The 27,604-nt window shown below is 41.1% G+C and overlaps 1 protein-coding gene across 2 annotated transcripts in view; it reads left to right on the top strand.

Moving 5' to 3' along the window:
• The window catches only part of MYO16 (myosin XVI), a 438,909-nt gene that overhangs the window by 5,529 nt on the left and 405,776 nt on the right, over positions 1-27,604 (top strand). The window contains exons 2-3 of one of the 2 annotated variants that reach the window (XM_064143767.1): positions 2,759-2,853; positions 13,620-14,306. The gene's annotated coding sequence lies outside the window, so the exon portion shown is untranslated. The remainder of the gene's footprint in view (positions 1-2,758; positions 2,854-13,619; positions 14,307-27,604) is intronic. The other variant, XM_064143768.1, reaches the window with a different exon arrangement.

Genomic DNA, 27,604 nt, shown 5'->3' with positions numbered 1-27,604 from the left:
ATTCAAAATTACACCTGCATTCAAAAGTCCTGTTAGGCCACCTTTACAGACATCTTGTGACATGGAAATGAAACAGGGTCAGACTCACAAGTGTGGGTTCTTAAGTGGAAGTATTTGAAAAATGACTGAGGGCAGGCAATAAGAAATTATCATCATTTTGTCACCTGTGCACTGTTGTGAATGAGACTGATTTTACTTGCTCAGCCAACATAAATAATTCATGTTGATCATTCTCCTGATGAAAGAACAAGAAAAAATTACATGGCATTTGATACCACTACTTTCTCTGCTCATTCATTTGAATTCTGTTAAAGCAGAAGTAGAGTCATGTTGTTTTTGAACTCGTCTTGTTAAATGCTGTAAATTGTTATGGTAGCTCTTGGTAGTATAATTACAGCTGTCTATGTATCAATTAGTATTTCAATACTTTACAAAAAAAACCCAAAACAAAACCAAGAACCTGCTACCTGCACAATATATTTTTAAAATCTGTAACAGTCCTAAGCAATGGGATACAGAAAATCTGAAACACCTTCATTTTTGCTGTAGATTGAACTCAGATTATATATAACATCCAGTTTTGATTGCAAAAAAAAAAAAGAAACTTTACATTTTAGGCTCTAAGCCAGAAAACCAACTGTGACAGATAACACAAATGAAAAATAACCAGCATGGCAAGGAAGAATGATGTAGTGTGAGGAATTCCTCTTTGTATTCTTCATTGGAACACTTCTTAAGCTCGAGTTAGGTTTGTTTTGTTCTGTTTTATTTCTTTCAGCATAAAAATAACGAAATTTAAAAATGGCTCCCAAGTGAAAGAAATTATTGTTGACATGATTTCAAGGATAGGAAAATTCTTAGGTAACTTATCTTTCATAATACCGTGTGGTAACTGTTGGTGAATAGCTCTTTTCAGTGCCAGGTACTGTACTCATCATTATTGGTTATTCTTTGTGGAAGCAAAGAGATGTTAATCTCTACTTCCCATCAGCAGACTGGTCAGTCTCAGGAAGCAGAGCTTTCTACATGCAGTGGTTTCTCTGGAGGACAAATATCATGGGTACACTTCCTTCTTTAACTTTGTTCTTAGAGCTGAGCTGATGTCATTGTTGTGGTAGGCCTCATAGGCCCAAAATAGGCTTATGCATGTCCTGCCTTGCCTAGGCATGCTTTTCTGCTCCACCAGAGGCGCAAGTGTGAGAAATGGACACAAAAGAACCTTGAGCCAGAGAGTCTGGCCTGCCCAGGGTCCTGTGGTGCAAGGTATGCACACTTAGCTTGTGCCTGCCTAGTGCAGGGCCTGTGCTTTTCCCAGACTAGGGAAAAGTGAGCCTGTGGCTTAGCCTAATATGGTAAGGTTTGGCTAATTGCAATCCTGCTCGGCTATTCTGCGTCCAAAGGGCAATGAATCTCAGCCCACATTGATAAAAGGAGATAGGCAGGTGAGCAACCTGCTTTTGCTTCCCTGCTTTTGCTTCCCTGCTCTTTGCCTGCTCTCTCTGCTGTGCCCAGCCCTGCTGCTCTTGCACACTGCCTTATTGCTTGCCTGGTAAACTCCACTGCTGCGAGTTACGAGGAGCAGACCCTGGATGCCTGCACGCGATTGGCCTGTGTGGCCAGCATGACATCGTGCTGAGACTGCACCACATCTGCCTTCTGCACCTGAAGGTCCTGCCTAGCATCCCTGGACATATACACAGATCGTCCAGAAGAAGCCAGGAGAACAAGGTCAGAGATTGTCTGTGAACTTTCCCCCGAAGCCAGGAAGATTCAAGCCTCACCATCCAACAAGACAGAGTCCCCTGAAAGCATTTGGGCACTGTCTGGACTGTGGCTAGCTCCCCGTAAGTGGGTAATAATAATCTGTGAGTAAATGCTCAAATGCCTCTTTGTAATTTCTCTACTGACGTCTGCCATAGAGCAGAAATTGCTCCTTGAGCCCATCTACTGGGCAAGCGGAATTTGACTGCGGGAACCTTCTCTTCCAGTTCAATTAATGTTTATCTATTTTGGTGGTTATTACTAGATCTAGATATTATCCATAGAATGTTTTCATAACTGTGTAAGAACCAAAATATTATTAAAATTAGTGGTTGGGGTGGTGAGAGTTCTGAATAGCAAAATTAATTGATTAATATTGTTTATTAATTTCCCCTCCCCAATAGTCATATGACATCATTTGCACTACTCTGATCTGGGACATTGGATCTATTCACTTCCCACTCACTCCACTATAATATATTTCCACTAATCTTAGCTAACAGAAAACAACATAAGCTTTGCTGATCATTTTGTTTGCCTGCCTGGAAAAGTAGAGGGAGAAATAAAGGGTAGATTTGAGTTGTCCTGGGCAGATTTATTTGTCTGGGAGGGAGTTTGGATTCCTGTAGTATTTCTTATTTGTATATAATTATAAATACTTGTAAATATATTGTCTGTATATACTTGTAATTTTTGCTTTGCTGTAAATATAGCTTCATCTTACTTCCAAGCTGTCTGAGCTAGTCTGGTAAATTCCAATTGTGTGCATATGGAAAGTTCCTAACCCACCACATACCCAAAGAAGTATCAAAATACATAGTGCAGATATCCAGTATGGATTGTGCCTTAGAAAATCTGTAGCAAAAAGTACAGAGCTGACAGGATTCAAATTCTAGAATAGGAAATATTCTTTCTGATTGTGACAGTAATTTATATGCAAAAAATCATCAAATCGGTGGTTTACATTTAAAATTAATTTTTAAATCTCACTTGAAAGGTTGATAAGAAATGCAGATGTGGAATTGGAACAAACTTTCATGCCTATGAAAACAACAGGTCGAATGATGGAATGATCATACACAGGAAGACTTGGTAAGCGGAGTTTAATTTCAGCAGCATTTTAGATGTATGTATTTGGCAGCATCTACAGGCAAAATGTACTTACACAGGTGGTAGAATACAGAATCCAAGATCAGTTACTCTTTTTTTTTTCCTGGAATGCAGGAACATTTTATTACATGAAAATTGATACACTTTAAGTATATTCCTGTACTTTCTATGCAATCCTTCATCCTTGGCAAGGGAAATGAAATGAAGCATAGAATGTTGTGAAGGTCTCTTCAGTTGTGACCTGAGTCCTCAGGCACAAGGTTTACAGTAAACAACATCAGTAGCAAACCTCAGATATCTTCCAGCAAACTCCTAGAATCAATGGTCTGGAACTGTTCTCTGATTTCTTCTTTCCCCATCTCTCAGCATCCCTTTTAACAAAGAAAGGAGAGTTAATAAGACTATATTCAAAATAAGCAGTCATTGTGGAAGGAGCAAGGAAATAATATCTTGTATTGTTTTCAGATTTTTTTTTTAACCTTTTTGTTTTGCTTTGTTTCTGTCACTAGAGGATATTGAAATGGTTTACTTTTGTGCTAGCTTTGATCCAGTAAAGAAACAACCATACACATGTGTATATATATATTGCACCACAGTGCACACATATATGAAGTGCATAGATTGTGATGGTTTGGGTGTTCCCTGCCCACCTACACTTTGGAAATCACCCAGACTACACTCAGCCAGCTCTGGAAATTGAATGAAGCTTATTATTTACAGCTTAGCACAATATACAAGCAGATATTTACAGTATATGCAGTTATATACAGAAATATACAAGTTAAAAGGTAATACAGAAACACAACAGCTCTCCCAGAAACCCGAGTCCCCAGGAGGAGCTCTCTACCACCCCTTCACCTTCCCCCTACCCCTCTCAACCTTATTCTAGTCTCAAGGAAGAATGGAGGTTTGGCCAGGAGGTTAGGAAGCAAAGTGGATTAGTCAAAGAAAGGGCAGAGAGGGGTGAGGTTACAAGAGAGATGCAGCTCCAAGCTTGCCAGCAGCAGAAGTGCTTATCTATGTTTTTATTTCTTGTTCTTGCACATCTCAGCAAGCCTATGAGGGAAGTAGACATCACCATTGTTTTCCTTTCACAGCCTGTAATCTAGTTCTTCTCACCAAAACATTCTAGCTAGCTTCAAACTAGCACACTGATGCAATCTGAAAGTTTCAAGATGTTTTGGCTTTTGCACCATGATATATATATATACTACCATGTTTTGTGGATTAAACAGTGTAGTGAGCAAATAAAAAAGAAAGCACCATCTAACAAAGAAGCTATCTGTTCTTCTGTCACAATTTTAAAACAAAAATAAAAAGTCTGCTTTGAATCATTTACATGGTTTGAACACCCTGCCTTCTCAGTGTGCACATAGAGTACATTTAAGCTCACATCAGAGACCTTTCTGGTTGACACTGGCTAAAGACTCTGAATATGCGGAAGATATGGGCTCTGAGAGGAAAAAAAAAAGCCAACAAACTGCTGAAAACAAAATGTTAACACTTTTGTAAATCTGCCAAGTTTTTCAATATAACTGCCAACAGTTTGATGTTCAGAGGAACTCAGCAGAATTGCTAACATGCATGCTGCATAAATGGCTATTCATTAGAAAGATGCTGTAGTTAATATGTGACTGCTTTCTTTGGCTGGCTAATATATCAAGTATGGTGCTTGTTTTGTACTGTGAAAAACTTTCCCCATTACCATAGTAACCTCTTGCATGTTGGCGGAAGCTGATGTCATTCATGGTATTATTCATTCTTAGTGAATTGCTCCTCAAAGTGCTAACAAGTTCCAGGGAGATAAAGAACACTAAGTATACATTCTGGTTAAACATGACTTAACCATTTCACCTCAGTAGGTCTCTGGAGACATGTAAGTACATCTATTTGCTATCTACACATACACATATTTATTTTCCTTATTATTATTGCTAAGGAAAAGGCTGGGATGCCATATCTGTCTATCATACTTCCAAAAGAAAAAGTAAAGGTAAAAAAGTAAAGGCAAAATAAAAAGTAAAGTTTTTCTTTCCCTTTTTGTTCTCTGATATCTCAGCATTACAGGTAAACTTATTTATAGGAAAAATAATTTACATTTTAAAATATTTTTCTGTTCACTCAAAGTTACTTCATTCTTCATCATTACCAATAGTTAGTATTCTAAATTATAAACTCTTTGTTCTCTAAGGATCCGCACAGCTGTTATTATATGAACCTGAAGTTTTAATAGGACTTTCATTGCACCTATTCTACAGATACTCTGTTACTGAAGTGATAGCACAAAACCGAGCATTTACTTTAGACTGGGGAGGGAACATGGTGAAATTGTAGAAGGCAGCAAATCTTACCTGGAACCACAGATAGCCTAGAAACTAGATACCTTCTGTAACTCCTTTATCTATGAATTTCATGTCTCATATACAGTAGTGGGAGGCATATGCATGATGGTGAAGGACTCTTAATCACTTACAAGTCAAGGATAAGCATTCAACAGGACACGATTCTGCAACAGGTGGCCAGCACCAGAATGAGAGGACACAGCCTCAAGCTGCACCAGGGGAAATTTAGGCTTGAGGTGAGGAGAGAGTTCTTCACTGAGAGAGTCATTGGACACTGGAATGGGCTGCCCGGGGAGGTGGCGGAGTCGCCATCCCTGGAGCTGTTCAAGGCAGGATTGGACGTGGCACTTGGTGCCATGGTCTAGCTTTGAGCTCTGTGGTAAAGGGTTGGACTGGATGATCTATGAGGTCTCTTCCAACCTTGGTGATACTGTGACAACTTTTTGGTTTCCCTTTCCATACCTATGTACACACAAAAATAGGAAAAGATAGAATATGCCTGTCAAAGCTTGAAGGAGCACAGAAGCAAAAGTAAGTTTCCCTTGTCACACTGAGCGCAGCTGTATGGCTGCAAGAATGGAAGTCAAGGATGACATAGAAACGAACCTGCTGGAGATTGGTTTCACTGAATTTGCTGAACACCCCTCCAGAATAGCTTTACTTGAAAATGTATAAACTTTACTTTTCTCTGTAGGTCTATATAGCATGGTTCTTTACCTTTATGGTTGAATTTGATGGTGTTAAGCCTTAAGTAGATTTAAAAGAAGCAGACATTTTAGTCCACGCTCCAGTAACATAATATATGTCGTTAATGGACATACCCTACAAACAAGGCTGTCCAAATTAGGTCTTTGTGTAAATTTAGAGCTAAACAGCTTACTGCTTTTGAAAGCTGAGAATCTTGGTTTTGATGCTGAGGTTACACATAAATACTGGGATTGTGATACTCCACAATGACAAAGGGATTGATGGTGTGGATTTTGACACATACTTCTCCTATATAATTGACAGCCTTTTAAAATTCACACCTGAACACATAGACTTATTCTCTAGTTTATTTATGAACAGAGATGCCTAAATATGGCCACTTAAACTTGTAATTTTCCATACCATTTTTTTTCTCAATTAAAGTCTTTCTGTTTTTATCATAACTAGAATCACAGAATCATACAATCCTTCAAATTGAAAAAGACTTCCAAGATCATCAAGTCCAACTCTTTGCCCAATACAACCATGCCCACTAAACTATATCCTGAAGTGCCATGTCATAGAATCATAGAATGTTAGGGGCTGGGCAGGACCTTGAAAGATCATCTGGTCCAGACCGCCTGCCAGAACAGGATCACCTAGAGCATATCATACTGGAACACATCCAGATGATTCTTGACTATCTCCAGAGAGGGAGACTCCACAACCTCCCTGGGCAGCTGGTTCCAGTGCTCTGTCACCCTCACAGTGAAAAAATTCTTCCTCAAATTCACATGGAACCTCCTATGCCTCAATGCCTCAATTTCTGCATGTTGCTGCTTGTCCTGTCACTCGCATCACTGAGAAGAGGCTGGCTCCATCCTCCTGGTACTCACCCCTTACATATTTATAATCATTAATCAGGTCACCCCTTAGTCTTCTCCTCTCCAAGATGAAAAACTCCAACTACCTCAGTGTCTCCTTGTAGGGAAGATGTTCAACTTCCTTAATAATTTTTGTGGCTCTGCACTGGACTCTTTCAAGCAGCTCCCTGCCCTTCTTGAGCTGGGGGACCCAGAACTGGACACAATACTCCAGATAAGGATTCACCAGGGCAGAGTAGAGAGGAAGTAGAACCTCCCTCGACCTACTAACCACACCCCTTCTAATACACCCCAGAATGACACTGGCCTTCCTTGCCACAAAAGCACACTTTTGGCTCATGACCATCCTTCCATCCACCAGGACTCCCAAGTCCCTCTCCCCTTCACTGCTCTCCAGCAGGTTAGACCCAACCTATACTGATACATGAGATTGCTCTTTCCCAGGCACACAACTCTACACTTGCCCCTGTTGAACTTCATTAAATTTCTCCCTGCCCAATTCTCCAGCCTGTCTAAGTCTCTCTGACTGACAGCACAACTCTCTGGTGTCTAGGAGGATTTTGAACATGTCCAGGGATTGTGACTCCACCACCTCCTTGGGCAGCATGATTCAATGCTTGACCAGTTTGGTTTCATATTGCCATCTGTGCAAGCTGTCATGAAAAGAAGTAGAGTATTATACAGAAGTGTAAAGAGTAACACTGGTTACTTTTGATCCTTTTTTTTTTTTTATATAAGTGGCAAAGTAACTTCTGTATTCTATATTCCTTGTTTCACAGTGAGTTTTGTTTGTTTTGTTTTAAATAAAGCTACTCATCCTGGACCACGAGCCATCAGATCTAACAAATTTCCTGTGATCATAGAATGCCTTCCTGAAATAGATGTGGATTTCTGGGAGGCATAAGATGCCATTGGCACACACTGGCACGTGACTCTTTCACCTCTTTTATTCTATGATTTTATTCCATATATTTCTGCTCTGAGACTCCATCCATTATCTAAAGTGGAGAACTCACCGACTCAGATTCTTCAGATACAGCCAAGGATGCCAAGAATCTCTTGTAGAATTAAAAAAAAAAAAACAAAAAAAAACCCTATATTGAAGTTATTTCAGGAAAAAATCCTCAGAGCATGTTAATGCATGAAGATTGCTGCAGAAGCTAACTTGGAGGGAGGTAACATCCTCCATATGACATGGATGAATTTTATTCTGCACTCCAATCCTATGGCCAGATCCCACCTGTCCATGCTCAGACACCTCTGTAGCTATCAACCTATCTCTACCCTTCATGTCAACACTACCGCATGATGTTTTCCTGTTGGCAGCTACTACCTGAGGGGGACCTTGCTCATCTCTGCAAGATTTTGACTACATTATCTTGTCTTTTTAAACTTTGACACTGCCACATTGAAGTATAAAAAAAACATCTTTAGCTGTCTTTGCATATGTAACTAAATCTGAATTTTCTATCCTTGCCACTTGCTGTTTTAATTCCACTAAGACATTTGAACAGGGATTATTTGCTGTCTGCAAAGTCAGAGATCTAGTAAAACTAATGGAAAGGTCATGTTTTATTCTGCCTAATGGGGGGCTTAAATTGTCTAGGGAATTTGTCTGTTTCAAGTGTTTAAAATTTTCTCTACTGAAATGTTAATTCAAATAAGAATATGTTCTATTTGTACAAAATGAAGAGAAAAGCATTCCCTTGTCCAAGATGACAGGTAAAATACCATTTTTGATAGTGGCAGAATTTTAGGAATCAAAACCTGTCAGAAAAATTGAACTCGTTCTTGCTTCATTTTTCTCTTGAGTGTAAAAGTGGTTAGCAAACCATTTCTTTTGATACAAAGCTTTCAATTAATCGTTAAACCATAATATTTAATAGAAGATAAGACAAATATATTGTTTATAATTGGACAAAAACTAGGCTAGCTCACTATTAAATATTTTGTTTTCCTAAACAAAACAGACACTAGAAGTGAGATTAATTTTGACTAAATCATTGCTGGCACAACTGAGAATCACTCCCTCTGTTGGTAGTAGATGTCCCCAAACACATAGAATCATAGAATCAACCAGGCTGGAAGAGACCTCCAAGATCATCCAGTCCAACCTAGCACCCAGCCCTATCCAGTCAACTAGACCATGGCACTAAGTGCCTCATCCTCATCGAGTCTTTTTTTGAAGACTTCCAGGGACGGTGCCTCCACCACCTCCCTGGGCGCATGAGTAGATTAGTCTGAGGCACTTCTACAAGAAACACTTCTGTTCCCTGTCCTTTAGCCCAATCTAAAAGATAGAGGCTCCAAAACAATATTTTTATCTCTATATAATAATTCCATCTATTCCATCCCAGTAGCTACATTGAAACCCTTGCAAAGCCAGTTTCAGCCTACTACCAGACTATGAATTCTCAGCAGATATGGAGCTATTGATCAAACTACAGGTAAAGTTTATGCAGTCTTAACAGATATTGATCAGCAGTGAGTAGAGACAGTCCAGCTGATTTTCCTATGAAGTGGAGGAATATTACTGATGACTGAAGGCATTGTTCTCATGTGTGAGTCTGTGAGACATGGACTTTTTGTGAAAGAAGGAAGAGTTGGTGAGGTTGATGCATGGGAGATTAGGTACTTTCCTATAAATTTGAATAATGACTTTTTTTGTCTGAAAGCATTTATAACTGACAAAGTGATATGAGAAAAGGAGTATTACAAACCCAGATTTAAACATTCAGTATTTCTGAGAGATCCAGGAAATCAAAATCCCATCCTTCAGACATCTTGAGACGCTAGAAACACTCCCTTTTCTCATTGGCATGTAAAACCTTTGGAAAGAGCGGGAGCAGTGAAGTAAAAGTTCAGCTGGCTGAACTATGAAGAACAAGAAGTACATAGAGCATTTGCTTGGTGTGTCAGAAATGCATACTCAGTTTGTGAGTCTGCCTTATTTAGACTGGGGGTTAATCCTCACTGGAGTAGTGAGGAACAGATCCTCTCATTTTAACCAGATACATTTACCTACTCTGGTAGGATAAGGATGCACACATTACTATTTTCTATAGTTCCCTGATTGCATTGTTGCATATCCTTCTTTTGAGAAGCCCTTTCCTGCAAAAATGTTATTTTGAGCTGGTGGTATTAAGGAACTGGTTTGGATTCCAATGAATAAAAAGTTCCCCTCAAAATACCAGTTTCTAAAAATGATGCACTAAGATTTTAAAATAAATGGAGCTGCATTGTCAATGTGCTAAAGCTAAATGCAAATATCATTGCAGCATTGCAAGCATAAAGATTTCAATAATTGTTTCCAAATGATTTTGTGTTCCTCACCCCAGTATGTAAATCACTCACATACTGATGAAAGTAGCAAGAATCTATGTAGTGGTTGTCTGAAATTAGTATTTTGGCACAAATGTTATGTTTTCTGAGTGATTACTCCTGCCATTGTAACATATTTCCCTCTGTAGAAGCTCCTGGCATCTGACTTTATATTTAAAATGCAACTCTAACCAAGCAGCTGAAGCTCTAGGTAAGCCAAAAGCATTATAGGCCATTATGGAGTCATAAATTCAGATCAGATGTGCTGCTATTCAAAGGTGAGTAGCTGATTCAATATTCCCAGTCTTGTACTTCCCTAAACTAATTGTTAAGAAGATATGTGGTATATTAAAATACTACAGACTCTGAATAATGCAAACCCATAAATAGAAATCAACGACTTTGTTGATTTGTCCAAGCTTAGCATCTGATTCATTCTGCAGAGTGGATCCAGATACACCAAAAATCCATAGTGTGAAAGCACTGTGTGTTTTTGTGCTATGCTTTGCACTATTGATTCAAAGAAAACCTTTGAATATGGCACGTGAAATTAACTTTGACATTTTCTTTTTGATTTGCCTTGCTTATGCCAGTATAAAAAGGTCATACCCCATACTGTAATTAGTTCACTTCAGGAATAAAATGTTACATGAGTCTTAAGGTTAGATTATAGGTATTTTAATAGGAAAGCCAGTATTTATTGATGAATTTGCTAACAGGGCTGGAGAAAGAAAGCAACCTGATTAGGCCATTGTCCTATCTGAGAAACAAATAAACATCCATGAGTATAATTTGAAGTGGCAGACACAAAAATACTATGAAATTCATGCACACTTTAATGGAGGTAATTTTTTTCTCCTTGACTAACTTTCATAATGTTTCATTAACCTTGGTGAAAATCTTTAGCAAAGACATTTATTCACTACAAGCAATTCAGAGTGGTGTTTATTGGTTTATGTGGTATTGTATTAAAAAAAAGCCAAAAGAGCAAGCACCATCCCCCAAAAAACCAAACAAATGCCCCAACATATGTTTTCTGTTCTGAAAGGAACACTTCTTCTCCATTCCCTTTTCCCTTTCTTTGTTCCTTCTTCTGTTTTCCTGATTTTGTTTTTTCTGATGCTTTAACAACAGTAGTCTTTAATGTGGGTACTCTTCAGCCTTTCCTTGACTCCAGTCTTCTTTCACTCAGCTTTCCCCCTTTTCCTTTCTGACAACACTGCAGTTCTGTCTGTCTAGAAACCTTTTACTGTCCTCAATTCACCCCATGCATTTGCATGAATAAAGTGTCTCCCAGTTTTCAGGCAATGATTCACACCTCCTACCTAAGCTTTTAGCAGAAGTTTTTCTTCTACAAATGAGTGTTCTGTAGAAAAGCAGCCAACACATCTACATAGCGTGTGGCGTAGCTGCCTGGAACACAAGAGACAATGTCATGCCCCTCTCTCTGCAAGGTTCATAGCTGAAATCCTATTTCTGAAAAGTTTAAAAGAAACACACAAGTTGAAAATATGCAGGGCAAAGTGTAGGGTTAGCAACATCTTTAGCTTGAATTGATCTGGACAAAATATTAGTCTGTTAAATGAAGTGAAAAAGTGAAAGCCAATCTGCTTGAATATAGGAGGAGAGCCGCAAAACAACCACAGAGATTCAGTTCCTTTTCTCATTAAACAAAAACATCTGAGGAGGAATGCTGCTCATAGTCATGCTATTCCAGTGGCATGCTTGGCATTTTGGTAAAGCTCATGCCATGGGAATTTCCATGTCTTCATACAGCTGCTCTCTAACGTTTTACATGTAAAAATACTTTATGGGCTCACACTACATTTTTCCCCCAACAGTAGGTTAGAGAAAGAAGCTAGCTGACAACAACTCCAACTTCTTTCAAGTTCCTTCTGTTCATAGTTTTATTTTCTGAACTGCTGTATAATGGTATTCTCTGGGGGAGAAGCAAGGAGCAATCATTTGTTTGCAGGTTAGTGTCAAATGTGAGAGCAATTTAGATTCATAACTAGCAATAAACGAATGAGTGAATAAATTGCAGTAGCATTCTTGGTAGACTGCACTCAGATTGGAAATGATGCTTCAGTCACATTCTGGCCATATTGGAGTTTGAACAGTTGTAGCTAACACCATTGGGTGATCTTAGCTCATCATTACAGAAGTTTTTTATCCCAATTTAATATTTTTTTGATCCAAAGTCATACCTAACAATTTCTACAGTGAACAATATTAATCTCAAATATATATATATAGTAGAGATTTTTTTGGTTGCCTTCTAATTTGTGGTTTTGCAAAAACTGAATTGTATATGTTTGTGTGGCAGCAAACCAATAGAAATGAAAAAAAAAAAACCAAACATAGCTTTTTATAAATTATATTTATTTGATTGGGGATTAATTGGCCAAGTCAGGAATTATAAAAAATAGAATTGTTTTTATCTTCCCCATACTATATACAGAAGTAGTTAAGGTTTATTTACAGGTTCTAATGCCGTTGGGAAATCTTCACAAGGATGCTTATGGGCAACTTTAGTAATTCAGGAAAGTCAGAAAATGGAAAAGGCTGAGCTACAAAAGTAGTAAAAGGAAATAGGATACTCCATCACTGTTAGGCCAGAAGGTATCCAGAACTCAAAGTCCAGGGGCCAGAAGACATCATACAAGCTTTTAACCCGCATGAGACTACATGAGAGTATAAATTCTGCTCCCTGCTGGTGCATCATCAGGGTAAAAAAATATCTTTGAAGGACAATTCTTAACTGAGTATCCCAATCATAAAACTAGAGACAAGATTCTCCTTCCATTCATAGCTCATGGATCCTTCGCATCTGCTATGTACCAATTCAGCTTCCAGAGGAAAGAGTGTGCTCTGTTCCTAACACCCTGCATGTACTGGGCAGTAATGTTCAGCCATCAGTTACTAAGCTCCTAACACCTCCTGTGAAGCTAGCTATGGTCAGATTCATGATTAGTAGTTTGCGTTTCTCTGGAAAGCTTGCGTGAATTTCAAGTGTGACACTTAGACGTGGATCACTGCTGAGAGACAGCTTCATATACCCCTTTCAACCAAACTCCAGTCAGTTCAGGTGCCATCATTAAGGAGGGACCATTCAAGACCAAGTGCAGGGTCAGGTAATACGTAGGTTTTAGTGTCTCTAGTTAATTCCAGAAAACACATGTGTTGATGTGCATCAATAGATATGTACTTTAGCTAAAAGTTAGGCACCTGCGAGCAAAACCTGTTAAGACAGCCAGTCTCACCACTTCATAAGCTGACAAAAAACTTCTCTGTCACCTGGACTTGTGGCTGCGCTGCCTTTATGTTTTGGGTTTTGATTGCTTGTTGTGTTTGTGTGTGGGTTTATTTTTCTCTTGCCAGCACACAGCACTAAAGCAGTGGGGCATGAGCAAACCGCTCATAACACTAGAACAGAAATAGATGCATCCAGCCTGCCATTTATTTCCTAACTACGAACCTTACACGAAGCGTCGGGTTTGCTTCCATCTCACAGGGTGATACTTACGGCATTCCTAGCGCTTCCCTTTTGTTGGGCATTACGTGCCAGCAAGGAATCAAGTGTGTCTTTGTTGTGATGAACTACATTTACACTGCTGTGACCTACGACAGCCTCTGCGACCCCTTCCTTCGGGTAGCTGACCAAAATGGGGGGTGGACAGGACGGGAAATTCAGGTCCCCAAATGAAAAAGCGACAACCCTTTGCGGCTTGCCTCAGGGGTCGGGTGAGCCTCCGTGAAACAGGAATACGAGAGGCGCTCGCAGCTGTGCCCGGGGTGGGGTGAGAGGGCTGGAGGCGTAGGGCCGACGAACCTTGACCGCAGCGCCCCGAAGCCCTCGCGGCGACCCGGCAGGTAGCGGGGCGGGGCGCTGGAAGGGAGCCGCCCCCGGCAGCCTCGGCGCGGCAGGCACAGCGCGGGGGGGGCGTCTGCGAGGGGCAGGGAAGGAGGAGTGCTGGGGGAGGCAGGCGGAGGCGACGCAGCAGAGCTGAGCCGAGCCGGACTGGGCTGGGCACGACACGGTGCAGCGAAGAAAGACCCCTGAGAGAAAGTGGAAGTGCGCCACTGTGCCGGGCACCGCCGCCGCCTCTCTCCGCCGTGCCGCCGGCTGCCCGGTACCGGGCGGGGAGACGACTCTCGTTCTCCAAGCACAGGCAGCTGCCGAGGCCGTGTCCCCTCTGAGGTGAGTGCCGCCCCCGGGCAGGAGCGCGGCGGGTGTCTGGCTGGAGCGTAGCGCGGAGGGGCTGCCCCGCCGTCGGGAGTGGGGCTGACGAGGAGACGCGTCGTGCACGGGGGTTTGTCAGTCTCTCTGCGTGTGCGGTTTTAGTTTTTTGTGTTTATTTTTTTTAATGTGTTTTGGGTTGGTTTTTGTTTGGTTTTCGGTGTTGTTTTGTTGGTTGGTTGGTTGGTTGGTTTCCCTCCCCAAAACCTGTCTTTGTGTCTTGCCCTGAACCAGCCGCCCGCAGCCCGGCGCCAGACCTGGTGAGGACTGTCCGGGGCGGGGCTGGAGCTGCCCTCGCTGCGGGTGGGGAGCGGGCGATGTAAGGAGGGAGGGGACCCAGCGAGTCACTGAGGTGCCCGTTGCATTCCGCTCTTGCAGTTCGCGAAGGTGAGCAAACTAACCTTGGCTCTATTAGATTTGCGCTTTTCCCTAAATGAGCCTCTTATGGACACGCTGTTGAGCCTCCCGGGTCCCCCATTTGGGCAGATGCTGATGCAAGCCTGCCACCTCACTGGTGTAAATTAGTGCTGACAGGCAACTGGATGGGAGCGCTCTGATAAACATTTTCTTTCATTGGTAGTGTCAGTCGGTTAAATCCCAATGCTTTGTGGAAGCATGCCTCCCAAATGGGTGAAAGAAGAGTTTCAGAGCAATGTTTTGTGCCAGGCTCGTCACCACCAGCCCTCCTCAGGTGGCTCCTGAGCTCATGGTGTCCCCCTGTCATGGGTCAGAGGACTCCCTGGGCCTCGAGCTTTGCAGTGAGCATTTCGGAGCTTGTGCATATGTGCGTGAGGCTGATTTCCAAAAGCCCTGGCTTGAAAGGGCTGGGGTTGCTTGCCTTGGGAGCCTGCTGCCCTCAGAGGCTGGTTGTGGAGAAAACAATGCCTTTTCCTTCGCCCTGGGAAGATACCAAGTACCGTGCCAGAATCATCCCATTTGTTCAGCAATAGGAGGGGTTGATCTAGTTTAGGTGTTTGCTCAGTGAGTTTATGAACTTCTGTGGGAAACTTTCAAAGTCGAAATTGTTCCAGCTGTAAAGCTGAGAATGTCCGCAGCCCTGCAGCAGTGTAGAGAGGCCTGAGTGTGGTCTCGAACTGGGGTCTCCTGCTGTGGATTGTTTCTGGGCTGAATCTCTGGCAGGTTGTGATTTCTTGTCTTCTGTTTCCACATCTTTGTAAGAGCGTGTTCTCTTGAGCTCTGTATTCTCCCATGTATTCTGCCTACAGAGCCCTGGCTAGACTTACTACCATCAGTAGTTTTGCCAAAAGTGAGTGGGCAGTGCTGAAGTAGTAGGTTTTAGTTTTAGTTTGGGAATGATTTTGTGGGTGTAAAATCATTCCCTTTTGCTGAGAATGGAACATGTTTAGTCTTACTGCCAGCATCTAAGATCTGACCTGAGGGTACAAAAGTGTGTTACGCGTGCATATATGTGTGTTTACACTAGGTTCAAAGTGATGGGACAAGTTCTCTTGACTGGTCTATTGTCGTGGAACAGCAGGGATGCCATTAAAAGTACCAGTAAAGAGTGGGATTACGGTGATTTGTAGAGCAGAGCTCTGAACTGTTGCAGTGATTTTGTGTTGTGGCAGCATTCAGAAATCCCATCTGTAAATCACATTATATACAAAGAGAAAGCCAGTCCCTGCCCTCGAGGGATGACACAGGTACAGTAAGCAATTTGTAAGAGGAAGGAACAGAGGGAAAACCATTTGTCTAGTGTTGCATAGGTTAGGCCAGAACTCAAAATTTCCATACTGAAACTGACTTTGTATACTTTGTCTCTGTTGTAGTACTTTTCCATTGTGAGCTGAATCTTTACAAGTACTAGCAATAATGTTTGATGTAGATTTAATGTAAAAAATGAATAAATATTGAACACCTTTCAATTGAGAGATCACAATACTTTCAACTGGAAGTGTACAGAATTATTCAAGTAAATCTACCCAGGGTATAGCATATTCTTTAATTGTACAGTAGAAATTAAATGGAGCTTGAATTGCTTGAAATTTGTAGTGCTGGTTGGGCACTGTGGTAAAGGGTTGGACTTGATGATCTGTGAGGTCTCTTCCAACCTTGGTGATACTGTGATACTGTGATCATGAAACAATGGTTTATTCTGCTGCTTTGAAATAGCATTTTATGCTGCTAGTACTGGTGTTTAAAACCAGCTTGATGAGACAAAAGGCATTTGGCACACACTTCTGTAAAACCACATTAAATTCATATCCATGTTTGAAGGTACCTATAAAATACCGTACTTAGGAAATCATGCCAACAGAAATAGATATCTTGGCTAAAGCTGACTTAAAATGTCTTTGGGTTGAAATGACAGCCAGAATGACAGCTTCACCCACATTTTTCCTCTTTTGGAAGGGAGTGGTTTCATAGCTTAGCACATGGAAACTCTGACAATGAGATAAGGGGCCACTTTAATGAGCTAAATTATGGATTTGAGCATGAGCCTCTTCTGTCCCACATGACAGTCCTAACCAACAAGTTATTTCAGGAGTGATTTTAGAATTTGTTTCCCAAAAATATGTGCTTAAATGTGTAGTCTGAATATATGTGTACACACAATTTTGTGTTCAGTTGTGAGTTACAACAGAAAATAATCTTCCAGTCTGAGTAATGTTTTATTGCTTTTGTAAACGTGATTTGTTTTGTCCAGTTGGGTAAAAAGTGACAAAATATCAAATTTCTCATCTGCCTCACAAAAAACCCACAGAAACCCCAAGCCAAACTAAAACAACCCCAAACAAACAAAACAAAAAAAAACCCCAGAAGCATCCAACTAAAAGAACCTAAAAAACCCCACAACCCAAACGGTTAGTATGGGCCCATACCACTTCATCCAGTCAGTCAGTAAATACTATCTCAAGTTAAGCCTGCATTTTGACACTTACTGCCTTTCTGATCAGTTTCTGTCAAACATCACTCACATGCTGCCTGACTTTTTCCACTCTATCTTTGTGCTACTAACTTATTAAGACAAGTGTAGCTAATGAACATAGAAAAATGTTGTAATCCTGCACAAAATTAACAATAATTTGGGATGCAGCTGATGGTGTCTGGGAATATCATGTTGTGATATGTTGTCAACAATAGCAGCTGTTGGAGATACTTGCCATTTTGTAGGCCAGACCTGCTGGTTTAAGACTCTGCCAAGTTCATGTGAAATACAATTTTTTGCATTTTTCTGAAAAAGATGGCAAATAGGTTTTTTTGCTCAGTAAGATGGAAAGAACCTCCCTGGCAAGCATCTAACTCTAACCTCTGCAGTTAGATTTGTTAGTTTTCCCAAAGGTGTGTGTTTCATGTGGTGCCAAGCCTAGCTGTTAATTCATTTGGCTTCTTAAGAGACATGTCAGATAAACGTCCGTGTGTGTGTGTGCATATATATATATATATATATGTATGTATATGTCTAATCATACAGCCTATCCTGTTCTGTTTCATGCCTGCAAGTGTTTGTATTTCTGGTGTGCACATACAGAAAAGAACCATAGAATCAGTCAGGGTTGGAAGGGACCACAAGGATCATCTAGTTCCAACCCCCCTGCCATGGGCAGGGACACCCTACCCTAGATCAGGCTGGCCAGAGCCTCATCCAGCCTGGCCTTAAACACCTCCAGGGATGGGGCCTCAACCACCTCCCTGGGCAACTTCCTCCTCAAATCCAGTCTGAATCTCCGCACCTCCAGCTTTGCTCCATTCCACCTGGTCCAGTCACTACCTGATATCCTAAAAAGTTCCTTCCCAGTTTTTTTGTAGGCCCCCTTCAGATACTGAAAGGCCACAGTAAGGTCACCTGGGAGCCTCCTCTTTTCCAGACTGAACAGCCCCAACTCTTTCAGTCTGTCCTCATAGCAGAGGTGCTCCAGCCCTCTGAGCATCCTTGTGGCCCTTCTCTGAACACACTCCAGCATATACACTCTTGTAATGGGGGTTCCAGAACTGGATGCAGTACTCCAGGTGGGGTCTCAACAGAGCAGAGTAGAGGAGAATCACCTCCCTGGCCCTGTTGCCACACTTCTCCTGATGCAGCCCAGGATCTGGTTGGCCCTCTGGGTGGCAAGTGCACGCTGCTGGCTCACGTTGAGCTTCTTGTCTACCAGCACCCCCAAGTCCCTCTCATCAGGGCTGCTCTCCAGCCAGGAAAGGGAGGGTTGGATTATGAATTTGGAGTTTTGTTCCATCTCTTGTAAGTGTTTTGCTTAAAAATAACACTTTCCCTAAATCCTGGAATTGTTTTTGCAAGCATTATGTCTGTTTGGTGAGGGAAAGATTTTCCTCTTCCCTAAAACATTTCAGATCATGAAAGCTGTGTCACCTGAAGTGTAGGCCTGCGCTTCATATCTTGATGGTTGAGTTTCTAGGCTTCAGATTCCTGGTAATGTAGTTGAGACCTGTGGTCATCCTGTTTTTCCCCACAATAGCATCCTGCATTTGCAAAAACGTTCAGAGAAAGGTTTTTGTTTCATCAAATCTTTCTTTTTCTGACAAAAACACCCCAACCTGTTTTTAGTCAGAGCTTGTCTGTCTGTCTCCGATATTATCAGAATATAGAGAGTTGGGTATATCCACTGGAAAATAATTGAGCTTCTTGATAGGTGCATGAGGAGAAAAATAATACTAAAAGATAATTCACTGTCTTGTGCTGTAGGAATAGTATGACTGAGGTTTTTTTTTCTAATGAGTATAGCGAATGTGTTTGCTTCCACTGGGCTAGTGCAATGGCATTAAACAAAAAGGTAGATTCAAAATGTAAATTAAACAATCCCAACAACAAGGCTTCATAGGCTGTTTAAAATAACTGTGATTTTTGGATCATACATAGTGAAGTAGATGGTCATTTTCAGACATGCTAAAAAATGGCTTGTTCCTCTTGTGGAATACTGTGTCTGAGTTATCAATTGTTAAGATCAGCAGCCTCAGAGAGATGTGAGATCACATGTGTCCCCAGCAGTGCAAGGATGACACCTCTGTTGACTCAGAAATATGGGTGGTACAGTAACCAATTGTTTTGGTGCTTTTAGCTACAAACAACTGTCATCTAAGGTGGTGGGAGAAAGGATAAGTTCTGGAGAGAAAATACGAATTCTTCCGAAATACATTGAAAACAGCTGAAAGGTATTTGAAGTTACACTGTGAGTCACTTAAGGGTTATTTTTCCTCACTCAAAGAAAATTGCTAAAATGGCATATTTGGGTTGTCACATTAATATGTCTGGTGATGAGAGGCTACTGTTCAAACTTTTGTCTAAAGGTATTTGAGGGATGTGATTCCAGTCCATAATGAGATCTCTGTCCTAAAGGCATGCATGCAAGGATTCTTTGTATGCCTCTGAGGTACGTTGCAGTTGTGGTGCAAGCTTATAAACAGAGTCACAGGAGATAGTAAAATCCAGGTGACTGAGAGATAGTGCTTGTTCAAAAGATGTAATAGTTTTTTATGATGGTCAGTGTTAAAGTGGGAGTGAAGTGTTCCATACAAATAGAAATTCTTTTGTCACATAAAGTAGTATTCACTGTACTCGAAATAAACTGGTGGAAAGCTTTTCTTCTATTTTATTTAATACCTCAGTGTCTGTGTATCTGCTTTTCTGAGACTATGAATAATTTTGTTTTGAGATTAGAATAAGACACAGAACATTTGAAAGACTGCAGGATGTGTGGGTTGTCAATATAGTTCTGGGTTGTCATTGGTTTGTTTTTGTTTTTTTTTGAAGCAGTGAAGTATGTCTTAGCTAAGTGAGCGATAAAGGAATTGTAACTGTTGTTGTTTGTATAGAAGTAGTTCACTGTGGATCAATTCTCAATTGAGATGCCTTTGTGTCAGGTGCTGTTCTGTAAGGTGTAATAAAACAAAAGCGTCTATCCAACTACATTTATCTTAGAGTCTGAGAAGTCTCTTGTAGGAGGAAAGAAGACCAGATAGTGTTGAAAGTTTTATATTTTAACGGTACCCACAGCTAAATTCCTTCACAGAAGCATATTCTGAGCAAATGCCCAGGCTCCCTGGATATATATCAAGAGAGAGATGAATCCCCTTCTGGGGTTAGATATGACTCTCTTTACTATGCTTATCTGCTTTGGAGTTCAAGCGGGTCGACACAGGAATTGTTGCCTGTACCTGTGTAAGTCAGATGAAGGTGACTTCCTGAAGAGAGTATTGTGGGTACTTAATGTTTCTCTGGCAGTGTTCTGGATGTCAGCTAGAAAGGGAGAGTTTGGGCAGTTCGTTAGGTCTAGATTGTAGATAAATGTGCAGTGTGTCCTAATTAGGAGTTTTATTTAAGGAACATTAGTTACTTAACATCCTGATCTAATTTCTTGAAAGCTTCTTGCTAATTTTGTAATTAGCAGTGGAGCAAGACTTTTTGTGGAAAATACACCCTTAAGAAAAATCAGAACCACTAACTTCAGTCCCTATAGAGAACTTTCTGTGACAGTGTTCTGTAGGTGATATCTAAAAGGAAATATAACTATTTTTTCTATTTTTACATGATGACAAAAATAATATGCCAACTGTTTACTAAAACCTGTTACAGTCAGTTCTTGCAATCTAAATGACTCTGGCATTAGAACATGCATCTGAAGGATCAGATTTTGCTCAGATATTACCTACTGGGTAAGGCATGCTCAAATTGTTTTGTACCACAGTTATCTTTGGCCTTTAGAGGCTAAGGAGGAAATGTCGGGATGTAGCCAGCATGTACTAGCTGTGTGTTCTTGCAGTTTATAGCAGCCAAGGAAGGCAGCTTTGTGTAAGCATATATGGTAAAGTGCAACTTGAAGTAGCCAAGTAGCCTACTTTAAAAGGTAATGTGGCCTTACAAGGACAAAGCTGTTCTTGTAGCTTGCTTCCAGGTAATCTAGGAAGTATGTTTCAGTTGAGTAGAGAACCTGTCTGAGAGTCTCCTGACCCATCAAGCAGATGGTCATAGAAGTTTTCCTCTTAGAGAAGGTCTCTCAAGTGTTCTCTTACCGTAAATAAGCAGACTTGCTCGTTCTAACGATTGTTAAATTTGATTGATCCTTAGTTCTGGAAGGCAGTTCATGCTTTGTGGAGTTAAAAACTAACACTTTGCTCTCTTTAAACACTAAGTTTTTAATGTTTTTGAAAATGGAAGCTTTGTATTGAGTCTGGAGTAATGTAATATAAATGTCTGCAGATGGAGATCTGTTTATTAGTTTAATGGACATAGCTGGAAAAGAAACAAGCTCTGAAGTTCAGAACACCGTATTTACTTATTAGACTGATGAAGCAATTAAGGCTAAAAGCTTGTCACTTGTTTTTATTGTGCTTGTGCAATAAGCACAGCAGTTGTAGTTTTTTCAACTTATGTTTTGCTTGTTTCTCTTAGTAAAGAAACCTATAGACAGAGCTGTTGTATGCTTGGAGAGCATGGATATGTGTGTTTAATGCAAAACCAGTCAGTTGTTTCAGCATGCAAGATTGTGCCCTGGGCTCATGATTCCTCAGTCCTGTCACATCTCTTCCTTTCCCAGCAGGACATGCTCGTCTACATCCCAGTGTGCCAGCACAGCCATATAAAGAAAAGGATACAAAAACACTGCAAGCTACTCTGCTGTGCTTCCACTTCCTACTGCAGATACTGTTTTTGATGTCAAGTGGCCCAGTACTTCCTTGACCCCTTTCACTGTTTAGCACTGAATGTGTTCTAGTGGCAAATAATTTGGCTCTTGCTTTAGTACCAGGTTCAAATCTCCTGATTGTTCACACTGCACATATGCTAATTAATTCAGTATCCCTACCAGAGACAGAGAAGCAGTTCCTTCTGAAGAGGGGCAGGAAGGGGAAAAAAGGCATTGTTGGCTTGCTAATTGGCTTCAAGGTCTGCTCTGGACAAACAGAATGAGTAGAGACACTGCCAATTTTGGCTTCCTCTGCCTGGGACATTTCTCTAGCACTCTCCCAGGAGGTCTTCTGCCCTTAACTACCCCCCCATGCCTGTGATAGAAAGAGCCTGGAAGCACTCCTGAGTGTCAGATCTATGTGAGTTTTAATACAGGCACTTCCACTGAAGAAATCCTAGCCCTGATGTTGGTGGTATCTTTCTACATAGCAGAATAAGTGGATGGTGACAACGTCAGTAGTTTTACTCCAATTCTGTATCAAGTGAGATTTTAATATTTAACCATCTTTTCTATGCTTAGAGATGTATTCTTTCTTCTGTGAAAAGAAATGTGGGTACAAACAGCACATGGGAGCTGTACTCTAAATAGACAGCTAATGTCAAGACCAAACCCATTCATCAGGGTGGGAAATCCTATCTCAGTAAAGACTGAGGAAGCCAATCTGATTCATGCTTTCTCCTGCAGAGAGTTTTAGCTTCACAATTTGAGCAATTCTTAGTTGTATGTCTATTGACATGACTACTACCCAAACTTTTTGAATTTATACTTGTATTAATACTTCTTTGTTGCAGCTATTGACTTCCAGAATGCTGAGGTGGGTTTTCTTTGTTGTTGTTGTTTCTTTCAAAAATTGAAATTGTATTCCTTGGTATGTGACCAGTACATTTTCCATTGGTGGTTGTCCTCCTTTCTTATTTCCTCAACTTTTAGTCAAACAGAGAATGTGGAAAGTTTTAATAGAAGTTGTAGGGCTGAAGTAACTGTGCAGTTGTTGCGGAAAGAGAAATCTTGTCTATGTGAAGGGAGAGTGCAGAGCAACTGCACAACATCACATTGGCTGCTGAAGCTGTTCATGGGCTGCAGTCATGCTTGTGTTTCTCTGCCTGCTGAAAGTCATGTTTCAGTAGACCTCAATACCTGATCAATAATTGTTCTAGTTAGCAAGAGGACAAAAAAAAGCAAAGTGAGGAGGTTTCACTGTTCTTTTCATAGTTTTCCAAGAATGGAGAATACCACTTTCAAACTTTCTCCTTGTTATTAATTTTAAAAGTAACTGGTGCAAGTTGTCTGCTGGAAAGAGCAGTCAAATGTCCTCATTATGTGGTGAGAATGTTGAAGTGCACTTCAAAGCCTTTGGGCTTTGGTGGCCTAGGTCTTGTACAGACATACAATAAATTACAGTCTGCTCACAAAAAAACTTTCTGCCTATCGTATGAGAGAAGAACAAGGGGAAATTAGGTAGCATCCACAGGGACAAATAAGATAGGAAATAGAATTTAAGTCAGTATTAGCCAAGAATATATTCCACTACTTGTTTTCTGTAAGCCATCAGTAGGCTAACTAGATCTCAATATTGTAAAAGCTGTAATTTAAATAAAGTGCACAGGATTTTTCTAAGTCAGTGACAGTGAATAGGACAGAATTTCTCTGCCATCCAAGAGCAGGGGTCACAGAACATACGGCACCTGGGGGCAGAGGAGAGAAGGCTACTTTTAAGGACAAAGCCAATTATTCTGTTCAGGTGATCCATCAAGTTGTGCCACTGGACATGAGCATGGCCATGCCCTTTCTTGAAAGATAGTAACCTGCATGGCGGGTTTGTCTGCCCGTATTTGTAATGCACAGTGGGTGGTGGGTCACAGAAGTATGCTGTAGCTGTTTGTAGTGATTTGTTAGGCCTAGAAATCAAAGAAATGTGTGTGTAGCTGAAGAAAAGTACCATGAGCCTTTTTGGCATCTACGCTTGGAGCTTGATTCAGTGCAGGCTCTTCTTCAGTGGGGAGGAGGATATTTGAGAGGCCAGTGTGAGGCAGTGGGTTCTGTGGGCTGTGCACATTCTGGAGGTGTTATTTCTGCCCATAAACAGACTGGCATCTTGGAATGGCTAAGGGAGGGCCCAAGTACCTTCCTTTCTCCAAGCTTAAATGTTAGGTGATCTTCTCAGAAAGGAAGGACAACAACGTTGTGGCTGCTTTTGTAGCATATCTGCTGAACTTCCAGTTACTGAGGAAGCAGTTACCAATTTTTTTTTTTGTTTTTGCTTGAGAGATGGTTGCATGTATGTGAATTCCTTCTCGGTTCAAATACACACAGTTCTCATGCAGTTTGGTGCATGGCAGAGGCAATTGTAATTCACAAATGATACAGCTTTTGGTATAAAACCTGAAGGTGGACCCAATACCTCATGTCGATGGGGCTAGACAGTATTTCTGTAGTTCTGTGGCTTTGTCCATCTTCCTTCTAATATTTTGACATTTTGGCTTTATTAATTGGTGAGACATTGGCAATTTGTGGACACCGCTCACAAAAGTAAAGGCTGTTATTTGGTCTCATTTTATCTGTGATGTCTACTTTCACAAAAATTTAATAATTAGCCAGAAAAGAGAGCAGGGGATTCCAGAAGGGTGTGGATGAAGTGCTACACAAAATGCTTTTTGCTTGGATGTTTAAGGGCAGAATGTGGGTGGGAGTTCTGCTAACACAGGGACCAGTGAGACTGAACACCTTGCAATTTTTATGTATAATATTTAATTTTGCACTATTTATGTATAATAATATACTAGACTTTAAATGGCTTTCAAACCCTTTCATTTTTTCTTGCTAGTTTAAAAAAAGCTGTGGATTTGCAGATCGTTTCGTATTGACACTTGTTAAATTTCAGCCAATGTCTGACAGCTGAAAACTGCAAGTGTTGTTTCGAGCTCCCAGCTGGTGTTGCCACTGGCTACTGATGACCTTTCCTCTTCTCTTCCACAGAGTAATGGTTGAGAAGTGAAGTAATAAGATATATTAAAGAAAACCAATCCCAGCCTTCATCACTCTTTTGTTTTGCTACTCCACTGTCTGTGAAAATGCACACAGTGACCAGCTGAGGTCCTTCAATTTTAAACTGCATTTAAGTTTCATTAAGTTTCATTAAAAACTGTTTTTTCCACCTGTCAGGTGGAAGACAGAAGCTTAAATGGAGAGGGTGAGTGGTGGCCAGTTCATGGCCATGGCAGGGGTCAAGTGCACATGGAAGAGAAGAGTTCTGGTTGTTGGAGACTTAAATCCTGGCAGAAACAGAGGACTCAATATGCAGGGTTGACCTTCATCACAGGAAAGTCTGAGATCTTCCTGGAGCCAAATCAGGGGGTGTCAGTAGAGAACTCCCCAAGGTGGTGCAGCATCCTTGTGGATAAACTGAGAAAATGTGGTCTGCATGATTGGATAGTGAGGTGGACTGTGTACTGGTTGAAGGAAAGAGGTCAGAGACTTGTGGTCAATTGGATGGAGTCTAGTTAGAGGCCTGTAAGTAGTGGGTCCCTCAGGGGTCAGTACTAGTTCTGTTCAATATATCCATTAACGTCCTGGATGAAGGCACAGAGTGCGCTGTCAGCAACTTTGCTGATGACACCAAACTGGGTAGAGTGGCTGATGCACCAGAAGGCTGTGCTGCCATTCAGCAAGAATTAGACAGGCTGGAGAGTTGGGCAGGGCAAAATGTAATGAAATTCAACACGGGCAAGTGTAGAGGCTTGCACCTGGGAAAGAACAACCCTGGGTATCAGTATAGGCTGGGGACTGACCTGTTGGAGAGCAGTGAAGGGGGAAAGGATTTGGGGATCCTAGTGGATGGGAGGTTGACTACGAGCCAGCAATGTACTCTTGTGGCCAGGAAGGCCAGTGCCATTCTGGAGTGTGTTAGAAGGGCTATGGTTAGTAGGTCGAGTGAGATTCTCCTGCCCCTCTATTCTGCCCTGATGAGGCTGCATCTGTAATATTGTGTGCAGTTCTGGGCTACTCAGTTCAAGAAGGACCTCAGGGAAATTCTTAAAAGAGTCCAGCACAGAGCCACAGAAATGATTAAGGAAGTGGAACATCTTATAAGGAGAGACTGAGGGAGTTGGGTCTGTTTAGCTTGGAGAAGACTGAGAGATGACCGCATTCATGTTTATAAATATGTAGAGAATCAGCGCCAGGAGGATGGAGCCAGGCTCTTCTTGGTGATGCTGAATGACAGGGCAAGGGGCAAATGGATGGTAGCTGAGGCATAGGAAGTTTCATGTAAACATGAGGAGGAATTTTTTCATTGTGAGGATGACAGAACACTGGAGCAGGCTGCCCAAAAGAGTTGTGGAGTCTCCCTCTCTGGAGATATAAAAAATCTGCCTGGATGGGTTACTGTGTGATATAATATAGGTGAATCTGCTCTGTTGGGGAGGTTGGACTAGATGGTCTTTTGAGGTTGCTTCCAACCCCCAACATTCTGTGATTCTGTGATACTGAAAGTGAAGACACGAATGAAGGTTGAAGTGCCTATCTATACATCAAAAATATATAATTGTAACAGATAAATGGTTAAACTTATTCCACATTAAATTTTATTTCTAGCATCCTTTTCACTGTTATCCCAGTTATTAGCATGAGACTGAAGGTTTCTTTAGATGAATATGTTGTGACCAGTCTTTATTCTCCTCTCCCTCCCCTCTGCCTTAAATGGTGTGACTTCTTGCAAGGGCTTGATGACAAATCATCTAGTCAATTTGTTAGTCTTAAACAGTGCTGAGCAGAGTATAGCTGTTCTCATTAGCTCTCTCATTGCCTAAATGTCAGCACAAAACTCTAGAGGACCTGTTTGTAACGTGAGTATGTCTTGATTTCTTTAATACATGTTTTTATCTAATTGTGGAGATGGCATTTAACTGTGCCCTGGCTTTCAAATCCTTGGTGAATTAGTTGTAAGTGGCCAAATCAATTGAAAATATCTAAAGACTTAGTGTGATTGATGGACATAGTTTACAGAGTGGCTAGGTTTTAAAAGAGTTCAGGGTTTGCTTAACAGTAGGCTATAGGGTTACTTACTTGTAAGGAAAGAATTTCTAGTAGCCTTTCTCTGTCAGCACTTGATCTCTTGTGAAGTGTACCTTTTTATTTTTTCTTCTCTGATGCTGCCTTGGTAGCTGATTTCTTCTGAATTTTGTTTCAAAAGCGTTCTGGTGCTGACAGCTTTTGCTGAGATCTTACCTGTTTGGTCATTCTGGAGGAAACTGGAAACTGCTTTTGTTTATTTATTGTGTAATCAGGGGCATTGACATTTGCTGGATATTTCTCATGATTCACAAAGAATCAGGACAAGTACCTTAATTTCTTAGATATTGTTGAGGACAAAGGAACATAATCCAGGGAATTATAATAATTTAAAGGACTGATTGTCTTTGTTCTGAATACTGCTTTGTTTATCTGCTTATTGGGTGATGGAGCACTGGAACAGGCTGCCCAGGGAGGTTGTGGAGTGGCCTTCTCTGGAGACTTTCAAAACCCACCTGCATGCATTCCTTTGCAGACTACCTTAGGTGATCCTGCTTTTGGCAGGGGGGTTGTACTCGATGGTCTCTA

Source organism: Pogoniulus pusillus, chromosome 5 (assembly GCF_015220805.1).
Source record: "Pogoniulus pusillus isolate bPogPus1 chromosome 5, bPogPus1.pri, whole genome shotgun sequence".
Classification (NCBI taxonomy): Eukaryota; Metazoa; Chordata; class Aves; order Piciformes; family Lybiidae; genus Pogoniulus; species Pogoniulus pusillus.
Note: the sequence above shows the minus strand (reverse complement) of the source record. Positions and strands in the feature narration are given on the sequence as shown.